We start from the raw sequence: 13673 nt of genomic DNA on the forward strand, positions 1-13673 counted from the left end.
TGAACACAGCAATGAAAGCAAGCCTTATCTTTGGACAGGAAGCTGTTCAATGAATGACATGCAGAGAGAAAGTTAGCCTCTCAGGGGGGGGAAAGCACTTTTTCAGCAATCAACCATTTGTTATATTTGACTAAAAGCCATGAACTACTGCCATGCGATCTACATGGGGCTACCTTTGAAGGTGACTCAGAAACTACAACTAATCCAGAATGCTGCAGCTGGACGGGTGAGTGGAAGTCGTCACTGGGACCATATAGCACTAGTCCTAAAGGCCCCCAGTATGTTGCCATGCAAATTCATAGTGTTGGTGCTGACCTTTAAAGCCCTAAACGGCCTTGGCCCAGTAAACCTGAAGGTTTACATCTCCACCCCCATTGTTCAGCCCAGGCACTGAGGTCCAGCTCTGAAGGCCTTCTGGCGGTTCCCTCACCGCGAGAAGCAAGGTTACAGGGAACCAGGCAGAGGGCCTTCTCGGTGGTGACACCCGCCCTGTGGAACGTTCCCCCATCAGAAGTCAAGGAGATAAAGAACTACAGAACTTTTATAAGATACCTGAAGGCAGCCTGTATCAGGAAGTTTTTTATGTTTGACATTATTTTTTATATTTTGCTGGAAGCCGTTCATAGTAACTGGGGATAAGTAATAAAATATTATTATTTATTTAACTAAGAGAAAAGTTATGAACTAAGCGCACGAACAAGATGTAGTGTGTGCACCATTTCATGTTTTACTGGAAAACCTTAGGTAACTGTTAACTGGTAGGCAGGGCCTTGGGGGGAAATTCCCCCTTGAATCTGACTTATGACTTCAGCACTGCCACTACAGAGTGACAGTGTCATCATAATTTCACCATGGCAACCAGCTGCTTCATGCCCACTTATTTGAAAGGCAGGTCATTGAGTATTTTATTTATTTATTTTTGTATATAATATTTATTAAGTTCTCCATTTTAATAATCCAAAAAGAACCACATTAAAACATTCCAAATTACAATACAATCAAAAAAAGCCAAATATAAATGCCAAATTATCTATTTTTGGGTGGCTTCCCAAGCTCTGAATTTCATGGATTGCTAATAATCTAATATCACATTGTTGTTGTTGTTTAGTCGTTTAGTCGTGTCCGACTCTTCGTGACCCCATGGACCAGAGAACGCCAGGCACCTCTGTCCTCCACTGCCTCCCGCAGTTGGGTCAAAAATATCACATTACATTTCTTAATTAGTCAATAAACCATTCCGATGTTAATCCTTCACTTAATTTTCATTTATGTTTACAACCACTGGTCTGTTCAAACTTTTGTCTTCATCATTCTATGTGAAATATTTTCTCCCCTGTTGTCCACATTCCAGCAATTCCATTTTTTATTTCTGCCAACTGGAGCCATAATACACCACAGTCCCAGACAAAAAGACACCATTAGCTCCGGGCAGCCATCCAGAATTCCCCTCCGTAGTCTCGCACCATCTTCCAACATCCTGGTACCTCTGCAAAAACAAAGTAGCTCCAGTCCAGAATTTTTTCCTTCCTTCCACTGAAGAGATAGCAGCAGAGTTCTTTCTTTCAAACCCACTTGTGTATTTCAAACCTTTCAGGGGAGGTTTACCAGGTAAAACTGCAAATACTACTACTACTACTACTACTACTACTACTACTAATAATAATAATTTATTTATACCCTGCCCATCTGGCTGAGTTTCCCCAGCCACTCTGGGCAGCTCCCATATATATCAAAAGTGAATAAAAAAGGCTCCCCTCCCCCTAAAGGTAAAGGTAAAGGTACCCCTGCCCGTACGGGCCAGTCTTGACAGACTCTGGGGTTGTGCGCCCATCTCACTTAAGAGGCCAGGGGCCAGCGCTGTCCGGAGACACTTCCGGGTCACGTGGCCAGCGTGACATCGCTGCTCTGGTGAGCCAGAGCCGCACACGGAAACGCTGTTTACCTTCCCGCTGGTAAGCGGTCCCTATTTATCTACTTGCACCTGGAGGTGCTTTCGAACTGCTAGGTTGGCAGGCGCTGGGACCGAGCAGCGGGAGCGCACTCCGCCGCAGGGATTCGAACAGCCGACCTTTCGATCGGCAAGTCCTAGGCGCTGAGGCTTTAACCCACAGCGCCACCTGCGTCCCATCCCCTCCCCCTGGGGCTATACAATTAATCCATCAATTAATTCAATGAGTGGGTCAGTCCTTTGTACTGTTGTTTCTGCTCCTCAGCTATCTTTAGTTTCATTTTCTACACACAGAGATATTTTAACCGTCATAAAAAAAAAAGGTAAAGGACCCCTGACAGTTAAGTCCAGTTGCAGACAACTCTGGGGTTGAAGCACTCATCTCGCTCTATAGGCCGAGGGAGCTGGCGTTTATCCACAGACAGTTTTTCTGGGTCATGTGGCCAGCATGACTAAACCCCTTCTGGTGAACCAGAGCAGCGCCCGGAAACGCTGTTTACCTTCCCGCCAGAGCGGTACCTATTTACCTATTTTTAGAGTTGTGCAAGAACAATGTGAAAAGATTGTTTCATCTATTTATTTAATTTGGGGCTTCTCCCCTCAAGAAGTGTCTGCCCAATGAGCTCAGAGCTTTGATTTCTGTTTCTGTTGATGGGTATGCTTCGTTGTAGTATGTTACTGTATATGTTTCTAACTTAATAGAAAAAATACAAAAAAGAAAAGAAAAGTTGCCTCAACCACGTGCCCCTTTTGCTGTACAAATTGGGCCCTTGCTTTATGCACGATTGGGGGAGGCCCTTTGCTGGTAGTTTGAGCCCGTGTGTGGAAGGAAGTGGAAGAGAGCGAAGGAGGTGGCACCGGTCAGATTAGCAGCTGGATGGAAGACGGATCCTTCAGGAGGGGCTCCAAAGGGGTGGGGTTTCTTTTGGGGAAATGGGTATTGCTTTATAAAATAGGGCTGTCCGTCTGTCAGGGTGCCTGCCCTTCCATGCTCAATGTGCATATTCTAAATGAGTAGGAGATGTTCTCTCCTAGACCATCTCACCAGTGGAAGATCTTAGGGTCTCACATTTCAGTGGCGCCCTGTGAGCCTGTGCTCCCCTCCACCTTTCCCCTTCCATTCTACATCCTAGTTGCAGCCCCCCCCCCCCCCCGCAGTGCCCTGAGACTCTGCACCCAGTGGGACCAAACCAGTCGTGCTTCCCTAAATCAGCCTCTGATCTCAGAAAGTAAAGAGCACGTCTTGATTCTGAGGTCTGTTCGTGAAATCAAGTCTTGCCAGCAGGATGTTCCACCAATTGATGTGAATCCCATTCTTTTTATACCACACAATGTCCCAGAGCTACAGTCTGCACCTGTCCACAAATGGCTCACACACAGCTGCGTAAATAAATACTCCCTCCTTTTTTTCTGAATAGGGTTCTAATCTATTGTGGTTGTGAGAAAACATAAACACTGTAAAGGCCATCTATTCAGAGTGACCACAATAAAATCTTTTTTTTAAGGGGAGTGTCTGCCTGTGCCTCAAAACAGATAAGGAATTCAGTGTTAAGGGCATCTAGTTTGGGGGGTGCAGTGGGGACAATTTTCTGATCAGGCAGGTCTTCAGATGCAGCTGTAAAGAGTTTCCATTAATTTGTTGCACTCTGCTCTTTTTTGGGCAGCTGCTGAGATCTTCACCAAAGAAATATTTATATTAAAATGGCTGAAAGCGTAACTCCTCTTATTACCGTGGTACCTTGGGTTAATAACTTAATTTGTTCTGGAGGTCTGTTCTTAACCTGAAGCACCACTTTAGCTAATGGGGCCTCCTGCTGCTGCCGCCACGCGATTTCTGTTCTCATCCTGAAGCAAAGTTCTTAACCTGAGGTACTATTTCTGGGTTAGCGGAGTCTGTAACCTGAAGCATCTGTAACCCGAGGTACCACTGTAATTGCAATCCAATACCAGGCAATAGGAAAAATAACTGCTTTTTAAAAAAGATAGGTGCTCACACAGAACTAAAAAAATAGTTGAATCATGCAAAGGTTGATCTTCCAGTTTCAAACTGAAAGCTGCTACCCAGATCCAGATACCTTTGGGAAGCAGGAGACGTTCCCACCCACAATTCCCAGCAACTGGTCTTCATAGACATCACTTTACCTCACTACTGTATTCCATCTGTAAAATAGGCACACTTCCCTAGCCTGTCTTATGAGAGAGGTTAGGGGAAATTACCTGTTTTGCAATTGTTTAATCCCTTGAAAATATTTTCCATGTGTGGCCTGTGAAGAAGATCGTGTGCTTTAGCTATTGGCTCTGCCCATGTCTTTAGTTCTTGTGTGTCTGCATGATGGCAGACTGATAAGGTAGCCTGTCAATTGTCCAGGGGGGCCAGAGGCTGCCTCCTTTTCAGTTACAATTCCACCTCTGTCCTTAAGGTGTGAATCAGCCCAGAGAGGCTGCTACTCAGCTTCTTCTCCTACACTCTCTTCTCTCAGACGCAGCAATTCTCAGTGTTGTAAAGATAAGGAATTTGGCATCATGTGTCTTACTGAACACCCTCTCTCTCCCCCCTCCCCTTCTTTTTTGAACAAAGTATCTGACACAGTGGCTGCTTCATTTAATTGGTCTCATAATTTCCTGAATTGCATATTCTGCCATGTACCGGACAAGAATAATTTTGCCCACATTCTCTCCTGTTTTTCATTATCTTCTACAGGAAGCTGCCGGGGGTGGGGGTGGGGAGAAGAAACCCAGGATGACTTCAGACAAACAGAAAACAATCTGTTGCAGCTGAACAATTCTGCCTGTCCCGTTTAAGCATCAAATCTGATTAAGCCGTGATTGATCATAATACAGAACAGCTTTGCTATAGCCTCTTTTATTTTTCCTTTCAAGAAAAATTCTTGAAAGCGGCCTTGATGCATCCATCCACCAGCACCAAGATTTGTTGAAATTCCAAAAGTTATTAGCGGAGAAATAGATTCCCCAGCTTTAATGCATGATGTTATAAAGAAAGAAAGGGCGTCTACAAAATTAGTGGTCTAGCTGTATGAGTCCTCTGACAACAGACGGTATCTTTATATATGTACATTTTCTAGAGTTTATTTTTATTATTGAAGACGTTTTGTTGTCATGCCGAGAAGAAAATATCATTTCCAAGTAGGGAACAGTTGCCAGTACAAATATCTGAACAGGACTTGGTTTCCCATTGACTAGGATTTATGGTTTGCTGGCAGACGATGCCAGAATCAGTGGGGCAAAGGCCATTGTGTTAGCCACCATTATATTAATCTTTCTTTTCTTGTTTTATCACTCAGTATGATTTCTTTTGCACAAAGTAAAGTATTTAGAGATCAAGAAATGAATGAGTTTGGGACAGTTTGGGAGACTTGCAGGGATGACAGTGGCAAGGGAAAACATCGTCCAGTGGCTGTGTCATCAGAGGTCCAAACTACATATTAATGCCTGTTTCTTTTTCTAAAAGCAGCTGTGTGGTGTCTGTGTTTGTAATTGGGTGGGGAGTTTAATTATTTCTCCCAGTACCAATTCTCCAAAGCAAGCCCCTTACTCAATGATTCTATTAGCCGCGGCCATGGCTTTTAGGTGAAGAAACATGGCTTGATTAAGTATAAGGCTACTTCCTCTGTTCCTAAACTTCATATGGTCTGATCATGGGTCTCCACCTAACTTGCAGTTTGGCCCTTAGTTAGGTTAGTGAGGTGTAATGAGAGGCACAGAACCCCATGTCTTTTTCATTTTCTTCCTGTTCATTTGCCTTGTTTGCCTGCTTTGCTGTTACATGGCAATGAGCGATTGTGGCATAAAACAGAATCTGGTAAGTTTCCAAATAACCCAACTTCAAACCATGAGATTGAGGCTTGCATGCTTCACTAAGCAGGAGAGGAAAGTCAGCACACGAGCCCAAGGCAACTTCCTACTTGTGCACATAATACTAAGCCATGGGTTAATGTTGCGTGTGAATTAGGTTTATGCCTTTCCTATGTCCTGCCTCTACACATGGATATCACCAGATGGGCAGCATCAAAATCAGATTGATTATATTCTCTGTAGCCAAAGATGGAGAAGCTCTATATAGTCAGCAAAAACAAGAACTGGAGCTGACTGTGGATCAGATCATCAGCTTCTTATAGCAAAATTCAAGCTTAAACTGAAGAAAGTAAGGGAAACCACTGGGCCGGTAAGATACAATCTAAATCAAATCCCTTATGAATACGCAGTGGAAGTGAGAAACAGATTTAAAGATTTAGATTTTATAGACAGAGTGCCTGAAGAACTATGGATGGAGGATCGTAGCATTATACAAGAGGCAGCAACTAAAACCATCCCAATGAAAAGGAAATGCAAGAAAGCAAAGCGGCTGTCCAACGAGGCCTTACAAATAGCGGGGGGGGGGGGAGAAGGCAAGAAAAAATGCAAGAGAAATAGTGAAAGATACAGGAAATTGAATGCAGACCTCCAAAGAATAGCAAGGAGAGACAAGAGGGCCTTTTTAAACGAGCAGTGCAAAAAAAATAAATAGAGGAAAACAATAGAATGGGAAAAACCAAAGATCTGTTCAAGAAAATTGAAAATATGAAAGGAACATTTCACACAAAGATGGACATGATAAAGGACAAAAGTGGTAAGGACCTAACAGAAGCAGAAGACATTAAGAAGAGGTGGCAAGAATACACAGGAATTATACCAAAAAGATACGGATGTCCCAGATACCCCAGATTGTATGGTTGTTGACCTTGAGCATGAAATCCTGGAGAGTGAGGTCAAATGGGCTTTAGAAAGCACTGCTAATAACAAGGCCAGTGGAAGTGATGACATCCTAGCTGAACTATTTAAAATCTTAAAAGATGATGCTGTTAAGACAGGAGTGTCTTGTGTGCTCTGGTCCATGGGGTCACAAAGAGTTGGACACGACTAAACGACTAAACAAACAACAACAACATGTCCTGCCTTAGCAGCTGAGGTGCTTAATGGGAGTGGGCATTGTTTTCATTGGGATGAAGGGCTGCAGTGAGGACCAGAATGAACCCGTTTTCCCAGTTTGGCAGCCAGAAAATAAGTGTTCAGGTAGGAGCAACATGCCTCTACCTCAGAGTTGGCTACCCTCTGGCCTTCCAGAGGTTGTAGGACTCTTGTGTTCAGAGATGAAGGGAACAACATCTGGAAGACTGCACTCGTGCCTGACATCATGGTCAACATAGTTGTTTGAAATAATAATAGGGAACATGCTATTTCTCCTCAGCCCTTTTTTATTTCTGCAGCAAAGAGGAGCTACATGGATATTTGGTGGAATCATGTCTATAATGTTGGACCTACAAGTGCAAAACACATATGCATTGGCAGACCTGTAATGCAAGAGAAAGCATGTTATGGATCTCTTTGTATTTTCCCTCTAAAAGAGTGGCTGGTGAAACCCAGCCAGATGGTTGGGGTATAAATAATAATATTTTATTTTTTATTTTTATTTACTTAATGTCCATTTTAAAGCTACAGAACTACCCTCCCCATCCCCATATGATTTTTGGCATTACAAAATAACTGTCTGGTCATGTTGTACATATCTGCATAGTCCTTGCTAGGAGAATAGTAATTTGCATTTCTATTGCTTAGGGGGACCCTTGTCCTCAACAAAAATATTTTGGTTTACCTTGCTCTGTTGCATTAACCTATAATTAAGTTTAAATGCCACTTTTCACTTTTTACTAGGCTGTTTCAAACCCTAATGTCAGCTAGCCATGACTTTCAGAAAAACATGGTTTGAGAAATACACATGCATTTTCATGCTTAGCTGAAAATGCTAAGAAAGAGCATTGCCTAGGGTGGTAAATAGCCCCCAAATCCACTATTTCGCTAACAAACATGGCAATTGATTGACGCCTGGCTTTACATCCCTTCCAGGGCAGGTGGGGGGAGGGAAGGGGTCGCGTGATTATTCTTAGCTTCTTGGTAAGCTGGGAGTACATTTTTCATCTACACATTCCATTTCCACTGTGTTTCGTTATGAAATAGCAAATTGGCAGTGCTGTGCTTCAGAGCATAATAGTGCACTTATTGCTGATAATTACTGATGGTGCTGTAAATTAACAGAAGTCTTCAATATGCACAAGTACATAGGGATCATAGAGATCATAGAATTGTGGAGTTGGAAAGGACCCTGGGGATCATCTAGTCCAACCCCTGCAATGCAGGTGTCCCATAGGGAGATGGAACCTGCTACCTTGGCATTATCAGCCCATGCTCTAACCAACTGACAATGCAGCAATGCAAGTATTAGTTTTAGCAGTAAACTTAATTTAGCTCTGTCAAGGGTTGTTTGGCTTTGCTTTGATGTAAAAACCTGACATATAGTTGTCAAGCCTCTGCTTAAAGACCTCCAAAGAAGGAGACTCCACCACACTCCTTGGCAGCAAATTCCACAGTCGAACAGCTCTTACTGTCAGGAAGTTCTTCCTAATGTTTAGGTGGAATCTTCTTTCTTGTAGTTTGGATCCATTGCTCCATGTCCGCTTCTCTGGAGCAGCAGAAAACAACCTTTCTCCCTCCTCTATGTGACATCCTTTTATATATTTGAACATGGCTATCATATCACCCCTTAACCTCCTCTTCTCCAGACTAAACATGCCCAGCTCCCTTAGCCGTTCTTCATAAGGCATCGTTTCCAGGCCTTTGACCATTTTGGTTACCCTCCTCTGGACACGTTCCAGTTTGTCAGTGTCCTTCTTGAACTGTGGTGCCCAGAACCGGACACAGTACTCCAGGTGAGGTCTGGCCAGAGCAGAATACAGTGGCACTATTACTTCCCTTGATCTAGATGCAATACTCCTATTGATGCAACCCAGAATTGCATTGGCTTTTTTAGCTGCCGCGTCACACTGTTGGCTCATGTCAAGTTTGTGGTCAACCAAGACTCCTAGATCCTTTTCACATGTACTGCTCTCAAGCCAGGTGTCACCCATCTTGTATTTGTGCCTCTCATTTTTTTTGCCCAAGTGCAATACTTTACATTTCTCCCTGTTAAAATTCATCTTGTTTGTTTTGGCCCAGTTCTCTAATCTGTCAAAGTCGTTTTGAAGTGTAATCCTGTACTCTGGGGTTACAGATAGGTAGCCGTGTTGGTCTGCCATAGTCAAAACAAAAAAAATTCCTTCCAGTAGGACCTTAAAGACCAACTAAGTCAGTTCTTGGTATGAGCTTTCGTGTGCATGCACACTTCTTCAGATCCTCTGGGGTGTTAGCCACCCCTGCTAGTTTGGTGTCATCTGCAAATTTTATCAGGATGCCCTTGAGTCCATCATCCAAGTCGTTGATAAAGATGTTGAATAAGACCGGGCCCAAGACAGAACCCTGTGGCACCCCACTAGTCACACTTCTCCAGGATGAAGAGGAACCATTGATTAGCACCCTTTGGGTTCGGTCAGTCAGCCAGTTACAAATCCACTGAGTGGTAGCATAGTCAAGACCGCATTTTACCAGCTTCTTTACAAGAATATCATGGGGCACCTTGTCAAATGCCTTGCTGAAATCAAGGTAGGCTACATCCACTGCGTTCTCTTCATCTACCAGGCTTGTAATTCTGTCAAAAAACGAGATCAGGTTAGTCTGACATGACTTATTTTTCAGAAATCCATGCTGACTATTGGTGATCACAGCATTCCTTTCTAGGTGCTCACAGACTGTTTGCTTAATGATCTGCTCCAGAATCTTCCCTGGTATTGATGTCAGACTGACTGGACGGTAATTATTTGGGTCCTCTCTTTTCCCCTTTTTGAAAATAGGGACAACATTTGCCCTCCCCGTCTGCCGGGACTTCGCCTGTTCTCCAGGAATTCTCAAAGATGACTGCCAGTGGTTCTGAGATCACATCTGCCAGTTCTTTTAATGCTCTTGGATGCAGTTCATCTGGCCCTGGAGACTTGAATACATCTAGACTAGCCAAGTATTCTTGTACTATCTCTTTAGTTATTCTGGGCTGTGTTTCCTCTGCTGAATCATTTGCTCCAAATTCTTCAGGTCGGGCATTGTTTTCTTTATCAGAGAAGACTGAAGGTTTCCCCCCTTTTCCATTTTTTGTACACATCCTTTTTTAATCTTAACTCAGTTAAAAGTTCTTTAGATAGCCACCCTGGCTTCTTTAGGCACCTTCCATGTTTCCGTCTCATTGGTATTGCCTGAAGTTGTGCTTTTACTATCTCCCTCTTAACAAACTCCCAGCCATCATGAACTCCCTTTACTTTTAGTATTACTGTCCAGCACTTCCCTAAGTTTTATGAAGTCGGCTTTCTTAAAGTCAAGAAATTGAGTCCTAGTATACTTGGCTGCTCCTTTCCGCTGTATAGTAAACTTCAGAAGAGCATGATCACTCGCGCCTAATGATCCTTCCACTTCTACCCCACTAACCAGGTCATCAACATTGGTTAGGACCAGATCTAAAATGGCTGTTCCTCTTGTTGCTTCTCCCACTCTCTGGACAATGAAGTTGTCTGCAAGGCCAGTGAAGAATCTGTTTGACCTTATGCTCTTGGCTGAGTTTCACATCCAACAAATATCCGGGTAATTGAAGTCCCCCATTACTACTATCTCCCTTCCTTTTGCATGCTTGGCCATCTGTTCCAGGAAGGCATCATCTATGTCCTCCGTTTGGCTTGGGGATCTATAGTAAACTCCCACAATGAGGTCCCTGTTATTCTTCTCTCCCTTAATTTTGACCCAAATGCTCTCACTTTGGCTTTGAGGTTCTAAATCTTGGATCTCTTCACAGGTATACACATCCCTGACATATAACGCCACTCCTCCTCCTTTCTTGTCTGATCTGTTTCTCTGAAATAGATTGTATCCCTCCATTATTACATTCCAATCATGGGACTTATCCCACCAGGTTTCAGTGATGCCTATTATGTCATATTTAGTTTGCTGTACCAAGAGCTCAAGCTCATCTTGTTTATTTCCCATGCTTTGCGCATTAGTGTACAGACATTGAAGTCCATTGATCATTCCCCCGTGTCTCTTATTTAAGGATTTTTTCCTCCCACCACTAGGTCTGCGTGCTGTTTGCTCCATTTGGTCTATGACATTTGGATGATCATCTTCATCAATTGATAGACTCCTACCTTCAGGAGCACTGTCTCCCTCCCCCACATTAGTCAGTTTAAAGCCCTCCTGATGAGGTTTCTGAGATTTTTGGCAAAAACATTCCTCCCAGCCGTTGTGAGGTGCAGCCCATCGCTTGCCAGAAGTCCATCTTCAAGAAACTGCAGTCCGTGATCTAAGAATCCAAACCGTTCCTGTTTACACCATTTGCGAAGCCAGTTGTTCACTTCCACTATTTTTCCCTCTCTCCCTGGGCCACGTCGTTCAACTGGGAGGACAGATGAGATGACAGTTTGTGCATTTAATTGCTTCAATTTCCTGCCCAGAGCCTCGTAGTCTCTTTTGATCTTCTGGAGGCTATTGCTTGCAGTGTCATTGGTTCCCACATGAACCAAGAGGAAGGGGTATTTGTCAGTGGGTTTTATGATTCCTTGCAGTCGTTCAGTTACATCTTGGATCTTAGCCCCGGGGAGACAGCACACTTCCCAAGATATCTTGTCAGGCCCACAGATCACTGCTTCTGTTCCCCTCAGTAGGGAATCCCCTATCACCACTACACGCCTCCTCTTAGGTCTGGTCGGGGTTCTTCCGTGAGCTGTCCGTTCCAAGGTCGCCTGCACATTCCCTGAGGACTGACTTTGCTGCTCGTCTTCATATACCTGATCGACTGTAATGAGGGAGAGATCCTCAAATGGAGTCTGCTCTTCGTCCTCCATGCTAGGGGAGAGGACCTCAAAGTGATTGTGTATTTCTAAACAATCAGAGCGAACCCTGGGCCTCCTACCTCTTTGAGTCATGTTTCTCCATATATCTGGCTCCAGTGTTGGTGAACTAGCCTCCTTCTCAGGGGAGTCCCCTGTCTCCTCCTTGGTGGAGACGGTGTGCTCTGTTGCTTCCAAGAAGAGCTCCAGCTCTCTAATTCTTTGGAGCGTAGCTACACGTTCCTCCAGTTACTGGACTTTGTCTTCTAAGAAGGCAATCAACATGCAATTGCTGCAGGTAAAGCTGCCTGCAACCTTTGGCAAGATGGCAAACATAAGCTCCTCCCACAGCTAATCACCTGCCTCAACAGAAACCCTGCCCCCTCTGACCTTTGCACAGGGAGAGCAGCTAATCAGCCACAAAGAAACACACACACCAGAAAACCCTTTTTGCTCCTTCTTCAGCTGCTGCCCTGCAAGCTCACATAACTTTGGAGGAGCCATAACCAACTGAGCTCTATCCGTAGAACATGAGACTTTTAATCTCAGGGTCATGAGTCTGAGCTCCACGTTGCGCCGAAGATTCCAGCATTGTAGGGGGTTGAACTAGATGCCCACCCTCATCCCTTCCAACTCTACAATTCTCTGATTCTACAGAATGCATGCTTTGCATACAAGGTCCCATCATATTCTGTCTCTGGCAACTCCTGGCAACACGCCAGGGAAATAAGTCCTCCTGAGACCTTCCAAAATTGCTGTTTTCTAGGGTAGAAGGTGGAGTTGGCCAGGGTGGCACAGGTGGCTCTGGGTTGCTCTCCCAGCTTCCAAACACTGTTATTGTTGCTTCCTGAGAGGGAGAGAAGGGCAAGGCAGCAGCGAACTCCGCTTGGTGCTTGCACACCAGCTGGTGTTGCCCCCATGCATGCCTGCAACCGCCAAGCTCCTTTGCTGTTCCTTTTCCTAGTAAGCAGAAGTGGCCTGTGGTGGTCAGAAGCCAGGAGAGCAATGCAGCCCCACTCATGCCACCCCGCTGGCCACACCTGGACCAGACTCAATATCAGGCAGCTCCTTATATGTCCTGTCAGCTTATGCTCAAAACACTGGCACATATGCAGTCATTCAGAGGGCTGAGAGTGCTTATTTGTTCTCATGTTTGTAGCCAAGTGGTGAGAAATTCCACCAGAATCAGCTCTACTGGATTTAGGTTGCTTTAGAGGAGAAAGCACTGGAGTCTTGTGGTGGTTTGTACTACTTGCTTTATTTAAAAATCTACTCTGTGGAAACAAAAAGGCACTCCTTCAGCAAGCAGTAGATCCCCCAAGTACAATTTGTGTGAACCTCCCCAAGCTGCCCAAGTTCCAGCTAATTCAAGCAAGAAACCCAGTGATTTTTCCCTTACTGACTTCAACCAGTCTCTCTCTCTCGCGCTCAGACTCAGAGTTGATGTAGTTCTGACACACAACAGGATCTCGGTTTCTGAGTGTAGATTACTTAATTTAGAAGAAAGAGCATTAAAGATTGTGCCATTGATTTGGTTGCTTGTCTTCGCTAGGCATCATCAGTATCTCCAATTCTCTTTTTCCCCCCTGGCTAGGGAGAGAAGATGCATGCAGAGGTTGCAGTGATGGTGGTAGGGAGGCAAGGAGAAGCTGGGGGTGAGATCCCAGCTATTTCTTTCCTAAGCTAATCGACTCACTTCTGTCACGTGTGGTCCTCTGTGTGTGATTAAAGTCACCACAAGTGATGGAGCTAGTATACTGAGAAGAGTTCCTGTTAGTAGTAACAGTAGTAGTAGTATTTCATCCATGCCTTGGTCCCGCCCCGTTACTCTGGTTGTTCAATTGGTTGAAGTTGTAGGATCTGGAAATAAAGCAGGCCTTGTGTCGCCTGGTTACTCATTGCCTCATTAGCACAGTGATGTATGAGCAGCCACA

At 44.4% G+C, this 13673-nt stretch overlaps 1 protein-coding gene across 6 annotated transcripts in view; it reads left to right on the forward strand.

Moving 5' to 3' along the window:
* FRMD4A (FERM domain containing 4A) overlaps positions 1-13673 on the forward strand; it is a 418655-nt gene that overhangs the window by 197369 nt on the left and 207613 nt on the right. The gene's annotated exons all lie outside the window — the stretch shown is intronic.

The sequence above is a fragment of the Podarcis gaigeae genome (assembly GCF_964106915.1).
Source record: "Podarcis gaigeae genome assembly, chromosome: 10".
Taxonomy (NCBI): domain Eukaryota; kingdom Metazoa; phylum Chordata; class Lepidosauria; order Squamata; family Lacertidae; genus Podarcis; species Podarcis gaigeae.